Genomic DNA, 9512 nt, shown 5'->3' on the forward strand with positions numbered 1-9512 from the left:
CGGCGGAGAGAGAGAGCCGGCTGGGTGAGCTGGCGGCACCCGATTGGCCTGGAGCGACGGCGGGGATGACGTGGCGAGCTCCTATAGGCCGGAGTGAGGTGGCGGGCGGGCGGTGGACACGTCCGGCGCGCGGAGCTGCAGTTTTTAGGGTTTCGGGGAGGAAGAAGATCCGAAAACGGAGGGGTGTATATATAGGCATAGAGAGAGCTAGGACAGTCCAAATGAGGTGCGGTTTTCGGCCACGCGATCGTGATCGAACACTCTAGGACATGGAGTAGAGTTTGGTGGGTTGTGGGCCAAATTGGAGGGGTGTTGGGCTGCAACAGACACGAGGCCTTTTCGGTCCCTCGGTTAACCGTTGGAGTATCAAACAAAGTCCAAATGGTACGAAACTTGACAGGCGGTCTACCGGTAGTTAACCGAGGCCGCTTGGCAAGTCTCGGTCGAATCCGGAAATGTTTAATCCCCACACACGAAAGAAAGCTAGAAATGACCACCGGAGGAGAACGAAACACCGGAATGCAAAACGGACAACGGGGAAAATGCTCGAATGCATGAGACGAACACGTATGCAAATGCAATGCATATGATGACATGATATGAGATGCATGACAACGAAAACAACACACGGAGACAAAGACCCGAACCCGAGAAATAAATATAACTTAACGCCGGAAACAACAAGAGTTGGAGTACAAATTGGGAAAGTTACATCTGGGGCGTTACAACACTCCACCACTACGAAAAGATCTCGTCCCGAGATCTAGGACTGAAAGAACTCCGGGTACTCAGAACGGAGGTGATCCTCGCGTTCCCAGGTAGCTTCACGGTCGGAATGGTGTGACCACTTGACTTTGAGAAATTTGATTGACTTGTTGCGAGTCTTGCGTTCAGTCTCTTCAAGAATAGCAACTGGGTGCTCACAATAAGAGAGATGTTCTTGGAGCTCAATGTCCTCGAAGTTGACAGTGCGGTCAGGAGTCTTGAAGCACTTTCGAAGCTGAGAGACATGGAACACGTCATGAACATTTGCAAAGTTTCAAGGAAGCTCGAGTTGATAGGCGAGGTCGCCTCTCTTGCTGACAATCTTGAAAGGTCCCACGTATCTAGGGGCAAGCTTCCCTTTGATACCGAAGCGACGAGTACCTTTCATAGGAGAGACACGGAGGTAAACATGATCTCCGATCTCGAAAGCCAAATCACGGTGCTTACTATCATAGTAGCTTTTTTGGCGGGATTGGGCTGCTTTGAGGTTATCACGAATGACTTTGCACATTTCTTCTGCTTCTGTGATTAAGTCATTACCCAGCAGCTGACGTTCACCGGTTTCAGACCAGTTGAGAGGGGTACGGCACTTCCTGCCATACAGAATTTCAAATGGGGCCTTGCCCGAACTTGCTTGAAAACTATTGTTGTAGGAGAATTCAGCATAAGGAAGACAATCCTCCCACTTCATGCCGAAGGAGATCACACAAGCCCTGAGCATATCTTCAAGAGTTTGGTTGACACGTTCGACTTGACCGCTTGTTTGAGGATGGAAAGCAGTGCTGAAGCGGATGTTCGTGCCCATGGCCTTCTGAAAAGAATCCCAAAACTTGGAGGTAAAGATGCTGCCACGGTCTGAAGAGATCACTTGAGGAATACCGTGCAGAGAGACAATGCGAGAGGTATAGAGTTCCGCCAATTGAGCTGCAGTGATCGACTCTTTGATAGGCAGAAAGTGAGCCACTTTGGTGAGCTTGTCGATGACAACAAATATAGCATCATTGCCACGCTTGGACTTTGGAAACCCAGTCACGAAGTCCATTTCAATGTGGTCAAACTTCCATTCTGGAATGGCAAGAGGTTGGAGGAGACCAGCTGGCCTTTGGTGTTCCACCTTCACTCTTCTGCAGACATCACATTCATTCACGAATTGAGCGATCTCGCGCTTCATTCGAGTCCACCAATAAGCTTGCTTAAGGTCCTGATACATCTTCGTGCTCCCAGGGTGGATGGAGAGGAGAGAATTGTGAGCCTCGTTCATAATCACTTTACGGAGGTCACCTTTGGGAACAACAATACGATCCTCGAAGAAGAGAGTGTCCTTGTCATCAAGGCGGTAGCACTTGTACTTGGACTGACTCTTGGCAATCCCAATATTCACCTTTTTCACCATAGCATCAAGAAGCTGAGCTTGGCGAATCTGGTCTTCTAAGGTAGGAGAGACTTGAAGGTTGGCGAGGAAACCTTGAGGAACAACTTGCAGATTAAGTTTGCGGAAGGCTTCACAAAGCTCGGGTTGATAAGGCTTGAGAATCAGACTGTTGCAGTAGGCCTTTCTGCTCAAAGCGTCAGCAATCACATTGGCCTTGCCTGGAGTGTACTCAATACTCGGATTATACTCTTGAATCATTTCGACCCATCGAGTTTGCCTTAGGTTGAGATTAGGCTGAGTGAAGATGTACTTGAGACTCTTGTGATCAGTGAAAATGACCACTTTTCTTCCCAATAGAAGATGTCTCCAAGTCAAAAGAGCATGCACAACTGCCGCCAACTCGAGATCATGAGTGGGGTAGTTCTTCTCATTAGGCTTCAACTGGCGAGATGTATAAGCAACAACTTTCTTCTCTTGCATCAAAACTGCGCCAAGACCTTGGAGAGAGGCATCACAAAAGACCTCGTACGGTTTTTTGGATTCATCAGGCGGAGTCAGAACTGGAGCAGTGATCAATTTCTCTTTCAAAGTGTTGAAAGCAATATCACACTCCGGAGACCAAACGTACTTGACGTGCTTCTGAAGAAGATTAGAGAGAGGCTTCGCGATCTTGGAAAAGTTTTCAACGAATCTTCGGCAATAGCTTGCGAGACCGAGAAAACTGCGGAGTTGCTTAACGTTTTGAGGAGGTTCCCAATTCACAATTGCGGACACCTTCTTGGGATTCACGGAAATGCCCTTGGCAGAGATGATATGACCAAGATAAAGAACCTCATCGAGCCAAAATTCACACTTGGAGAACTTGGCGTAAAACTGATGTTCTCTGAGCTTATCAAGAACCAAACGCAAGTGTTTGGCATGATCTTCCTTGTTCTTCAAGAAAACCAGAATGTCGTCGAGATAGACCAAAACGAAGTCATTGGTGTAGGCGTTAAAGATGAAATTCATCATTCGAGAGAACGTCGGAGGAGCGTTGGCGAGACCAAAAGACATGACAGTGTATTCGTATGAACCAAAGCTTGTTCTGAATGCTATCTTGGGAATATCTTCTTCACGAATGCGAATCTGGTGATAACCCATACGGAGATCAAGCTTGGAGAATACTTGGGCACCTTTGAGTTGTTCGAACAGCTCATTGATGTTGGGAAGTGGGTATTTGTTCTTGATGGTCTTCTTGTTCACTGGACGGTAATCAACACAAAGTCGGTCCGTTCCATCCTTCTTCTTCACAAAAAGAACACCACAACCCCACGGAGAAGAACTAGGCCGGATAAGACCCATTCTTTCTTGCTCATCGAGTTGCTTCTTCAGCTCCTTCAACTCTTCAGGTCCGAGCTTGTAAGGACGTTTGCACACAGGTTCCGTACCAGGCTCAAGATCAATAACGAATTCAACTAGCCGGTGCGGAGGCATTCCTGGAAGCTCTTCTGGAAAGACGTCTTGATATTCACAAATGAGTGGAATTTGAGAGATGGCATCCAATTCACCCTTCTCATTGAGAGAAAACAGACGGATGGTATTCTCCCGAGCGGCAAAGACAATTACATCCTCAGACGAATGAGTCAATTGAATCTGCATGGCTGCACAATCAAGCTGAGCCTTGTGCTTAGAAAGCCAATCCATTCCGAGAATAAGATCAATATCCGAGTTACCAAGGATCATTGGGGAAGCCAGAAACTTGAAATCACCCATCAAGATAGAAATATCCAGAACTTCGTAGTTAGCAAGCAAGCATCTACCCGGAGAGATGACTGCTAATGGCTTATGCATAACTTGAGAAAACCACCCATGCTTAGATGCAAAAGGTCTGGAAATGAAGCAATGCGATGCACCCGTGTGAAAAAGAACTTTTGCAGGAATATCATTAACAGGAAGGTTACCCATGATCACATCTGACGAGTCCTCTGCCTGGGCTGCATTCACCATATTGACCTTGGCGTACTTGGGGTTATGCTTGACCACAGCTGTACTTGCCGATCTAACAAGAGGAGGAGGAGGAAGACGCCTCTGGTTGAGACACTTGTTGGCATAGTGACCCTTCTGTTGGCACTTGTTGCACGTGACCTCTGAAAGCGGACGGTGATACGGAGCACTCGATCTTGGAGCTTGAGACGAAGTCTTGTTCTGAAAGCCAGGCTTGGGTGGGTGGGAAGAACCACTGCCACCTTTACTCTTCTGCTGATACGGCTGACGGAACGGAGGAGGAGGAAGCCAAAACTTCTGCTGCTTGGCCACTTGAGTAGAGGAAGAAGGAGTAACATCTCTGACTCGCTTCCTGGAAGCATCACACCTCAACTGAGCAGCCTCTTGCTTTAGTGCCATGTTGTAGAACTCATCGTACCTCAAGGGCTCAAAGAGGACAAGAGTGAGCTGAATTTCTTCTCTGAGACCACCCCTGAACTAATATATCATGCTCTTCTCATCAGGCATGTCCTGCTTGGCAAAGCGGGCGAGCTTCTGGAACAACTTGTTGTAGTCATAGACAGACAAAGAGCCTTGCTTCAGATTGCGGAATTCCTCACGCTTGCTTTCAACCACGCTCTGCGGAATATGATGAGCTTGGAAATCTCGACAAAAATCATCCCAAGTGATAACACGTCCACCTCTGGAATCCTTGTACTGCTGGAACCATTCTGCAGCTTGATCTTTGAGTTGGAAGGAAGCAAACTTGACAAAGTCCTCAGGCCTGACGTTACTGCACTCGAAATGCTTACACAGATCCACAAGCCAATCGTCAGCGTCGGTTGCCTCAACACAATTGCTGAAAGTCTTTGGCCCGTTAGCAAGGAACTGGTTGAGTGTAGCAAAGTGACTCTGATTGCTGCCTTGATTCCCTTGACTGCCTTGATTGCGCTCTTGGAGAATTTGCATGATCAGCTGAGTGTTTGCATTGGTTGCGGCCATCACAGCTTGCCATGCCTCTGGAGGAGGTGGAGGTGGTGGCGGATCAGGATTCGGAGTCATGCGCGTTGGAGGAGCCATCCTGAAGAGGTTGACCACCATTAGCACATTGGCAGATAATATTGAAGCTGAATCCAACGGAATGAAAATTGCAACATATAGTCTTCACATCCGAACAAAATGAACGAATGCATTCCTCTTGAAATGGTCACATATCCATAAATTGAGAAGCCACGTAGAATTAAGGTAGAGAAATAAATCAATAAGGTATGGATCAAGAACGAATAATCAGTAAGAAATCCCAATCTCAAACCCATATCCGTGGAAGAAGAACTAGAGCTACTAGAATTCCCACCTATGAAACTCCCGAACCTTTCCGGTTATGCAGTCAGGTGTTGGGGATACAGGGGAAGCATAATATCTCACCCAAACTAGCAAATCCTACATCCAGTTGTATCCATCCTTCAACACATAACCAAGAAACCTTCGGAAACCATCTACCTCAACCTTCAAAAAGCATCTGTTATACAAGTTATGGCGATACTCCCGAACTCCCGCCCCAGTACTGGGTGGCGTCGAGGTTATCTCACCAACGAACTGCATAAAAGAGATTTTCGATGTCGGCGAACATATCTCAAGTTTTCCAGAATTGCAACGATAAAATTATGATGACAACACCTCAGAGCTCAACTCCCCGGGACACTTCCACTAAACCCCTGACAGGAGGCACCAAGACAATGTTCTCATCATAAGTCATCGGAACGATTCCAAGATACTCGCGTGATCCTAAAAAAAATTAGTGAAATTTGAGAAGAGAAGAGTCAAAACTCTACGTGAGGATGCCTTACCAGAGCGATAAGGAGACTGGGAAGTAAAAAGAATTCCTAAACTCTCCGATATATAATTCCTAAAGACTCAAAACATTTTTCTAGACACAACTCGGCCGCTAAAGACGATCAAGCAATGGGGCTCCTAAGGTCGGGGAAGGCTCTGATACCAACTTGTAACGCCCTCGATGCGGCTATAGCTCCCACGTGTCGAGGCACGACTTAGAGACATAACCACATTGAAAGCAATGTCGCAAGTCAGGCAATCATTACAACATCCCATGTAATATATAATAAAAGGGGGAGATACATAGTTGGATTACAGTCGCCACATCACATCAAAGTACATAAATAACATCCATCATACAAACACTCATGGCCCGACTACGGCGCCAAACTAGAAGAAAACCCAACATGCGACAAGGCCCTGAATCGAACCCCAACTAGGCACCACTATTGATCATCAGGAAAAGACACGTAGTAACGCTGAGAGTCCTCGTCGAACTCCCACTTGAGCTCGTAGTCGTCACCTAGAGCAGAATCACCTGGACCTGCATCTGGAGTTATAGTATCTGTGAGCCACGGGGACTCAGCAATCTCGCACCCTCGCGATCAAGACTATTTAAGCTTATAGGTATGGCAAGGTTAAATATGAGTGGAGCTGCAGCAAGCGACTAGCAAGTATGGTGGCTATCTTATTCGCAAAAGAGAGCGAGAAGAGGAGGCAAAGCACGGTCGAGAAGCTAGAGAACAACCTGCGCAAACATTACTCCAACACCGTGTCCACTTCCCAGACTCCGCCGAGAAGAGGCCATCACGGTAACACACTCAGTTGATTCATTTTAATTAATTAAGGTTCAAGTTATCTACAACCGGACATTAACAAATTCCCATCTGCCCATAACCGCGGGCACGGCTTTCGAAAGTTCAATCCCTGCAGGGGAGTCCCAACTTAGCCCATGACAAGCTCTCACAGTCAACAAAGGAATAGACCTCCACCCGAGACACACCGATCAGACTCGGTATCCCGGTACAACAAGACATTTCGACAAGTTAAAACAAGACCAGCAACACCGCCCGAATGTGCCGACAAATCCCGATAGGAGCTGCACATATCTCTTTCTCAGGGCACACTCAGATTGTCTAAACTTCCGGTAGGCCAGCCCAGAGTTGCCCCTGGTAGCCACCGGCGGCTGACGGTTTGGACCAACACTCAGAGGAGCACTGGCCCGGGGGGGGGGTTAAAATAAGATGACGCTTAAGTCTGCAGAACCCAAGGGAAAGAAAAAGGCTAGGTGACAAATGGTAAAACCAAGGTTGGGCATTGCTGGACAAGCTTTAATCAAGGCGAAATATCAAGGGGTTCCCATTATAACCCAACCACGTAAGGTACGCAAAATCCGGGAACATAACACCGATATGACGGAAACTAGGGCGGCAAGAGTGGAACAAAACACTAGGCGAGAGGCTGAACCTTCCACCCTTTACCAAGTATATAGATGCATTAAGATAACATAGCAATATAATGATATCCCAACAAGTAAATAAATGTTCCAACAAGGAACGGCCTCCAATCTTCACCTGCAACTAGCAACGCTATAAGAGGGGCTGAGCAAAGCGGTAACATAGCCAATCAACGGTTTGCTAGGATAATGGTGGGTTAGAGGTTTGACATGGCAATTGGGAGGCTGACAAGCAAAAGGTAGGCATCGTAGCATTGGCATAGCAAGAGCGAGCAAAGTAGCATAGCAAAGATAGTAGTGATTTCGAGGGTATGATCATCTTGCCTGCACAGTTGTCAGAGTTGACTGGATCCTCACAAGCAAACTCAACGGGCTCCTCGGTAGCGAACTCGTCTCCCGGCTCTACCCAAACAAGACAAATAAGCAACAAGGATACAATCAACCACGTGCAAGGATCAAGCGATATGATGCAATGAAGACATGCTATGCAGGATGCGATGCGGGATGCAAAATGCAAGATATGACAGGAAATGCATGAACCTTGCCTCAACTTGGAATTCCAAGGGTCCCACTGGAAAGAGGGGATGAAATCGCTTGAAAACGATATAAAGAACGCCGGAATCGGAGTTACGGTTTAGAAATGGCAAGCGTTTTAAGAATGACACCGGTCTGCGATTTACAGCAAGTAGGCATCTAAATGCGTTACAATGAACATGCTACAGCCACCAAACATGACAACAAAATACATGGCAGGGATGCACACAAGATGCTTAACAAAAGACTAACACTGAGCCACGGCCAATTCACCCATTATGAGGTTCAAACAAGCATGGTAAAAACGCAAATGCAAAACAGATTCCAGACTTAGTGAAATTAACACTTGTCTGAAATTTCAGCTCACGAAGCCCTCTTCGGAGCAGCAAAACAACATGATACATGACCTGATTGTGACAAGTAAGAACATGGAATGGAGCTACTCAACAAGATTAACAAAAGACCCAAAGTGACCTGGGGCCAAAAGGGTTCACAAAATACACTAACGGGCACACGAACATAGCAAAAACATAATCAGTTTTCAGACTTAGTGAAAACTGAGACATGCTGAAATATAACTCACGAAGGCATGTAAACGAGCTCGATGCACTCACTACGGTGCAAGTCATGGCAAGGCAAGCATACATCCATAAAGAAGGAACCAAATACAAGCTATACATGGCAAGAACAATGGCATAGCATGCACGGATCAACTACAATAACATCGGCAAAATCGCAAACGAGTTGACGATCTGCCCAGATTCACAACGAAGCAAAAGTAGAGCTCGATTGACTCAAGCTAGGGTGCTCCATAATTGCAAACAAAGACATGGATGGATAGAGCATAACATGATTAACAAAACTCTTTTACTGATCATCCTCAAAAGAGGCACGGATCACTAGGAAACAACACGAACATATGGCACCATGAACTAAATAATCCCAGACTTTGTGAAAACTACTAAGTCTCTGAAAACAGATTTACCGGGTGCCTCACTTTACAAGATTGCATAAGTCACCACACACATCCTAAAAATGCATGGGTTGCACCTCTGGAAAGAAGACAAAATCCTTAACAAAACATATGGAGGACTCACAGGCATAGCATGCACACAATAATCATGGCAAAAATGACAAAAGTCTAAGATGAAGTAGCAGATCTGACAATTAACTCACAAAGCCTTCTTCTAATAGCATTTCGGGCATCAAGATGAACTCAAATGAAAATGATACAATGGAATGAAATGATGTACTCATCGAGACGAACATTTTGATATGCTATATGCATGAATCGGAGTTACGGATGCAAAGTTATGGGGCCTCGAACAGGAGCATATGAAGTAAAAATTCTGGGACTTAGTGAAAAAAAACTACCCCAGATCTGGATCTAGGGTTTACTGTAGCGGCACGGAAACTGAGGCACGCCGGAGACTTCGCCGGAACAGAGGAGCGCGGTGGCCGGAGCAAAGGCCGGCGACGAGGGGAGGGCGGTGGAGTGCGGCGGCCGGGGCGAAGGCGCGGGCGAGGGCGGTGGCCAGCGCCGGTGGACGGGGCGAGGGACGCCGGTGGCAGCCGCGACGGTGGCCGGTG

This window comes from Triticum aestivum, chromosome 1A (assembly GCF_018294505.1).
Source record: "Triticum aestivum cultivar Chinese Spring chromosome 1A, IWGSC CS RefSeq v2.1, whole genome shotgun sequence".
Lineage (NCBI taxonomy): Eukaryota > Viridiplantae > Streptophyta > Magnoliopsida > Poales > Poaceae > Triticum > Triticum aestivum.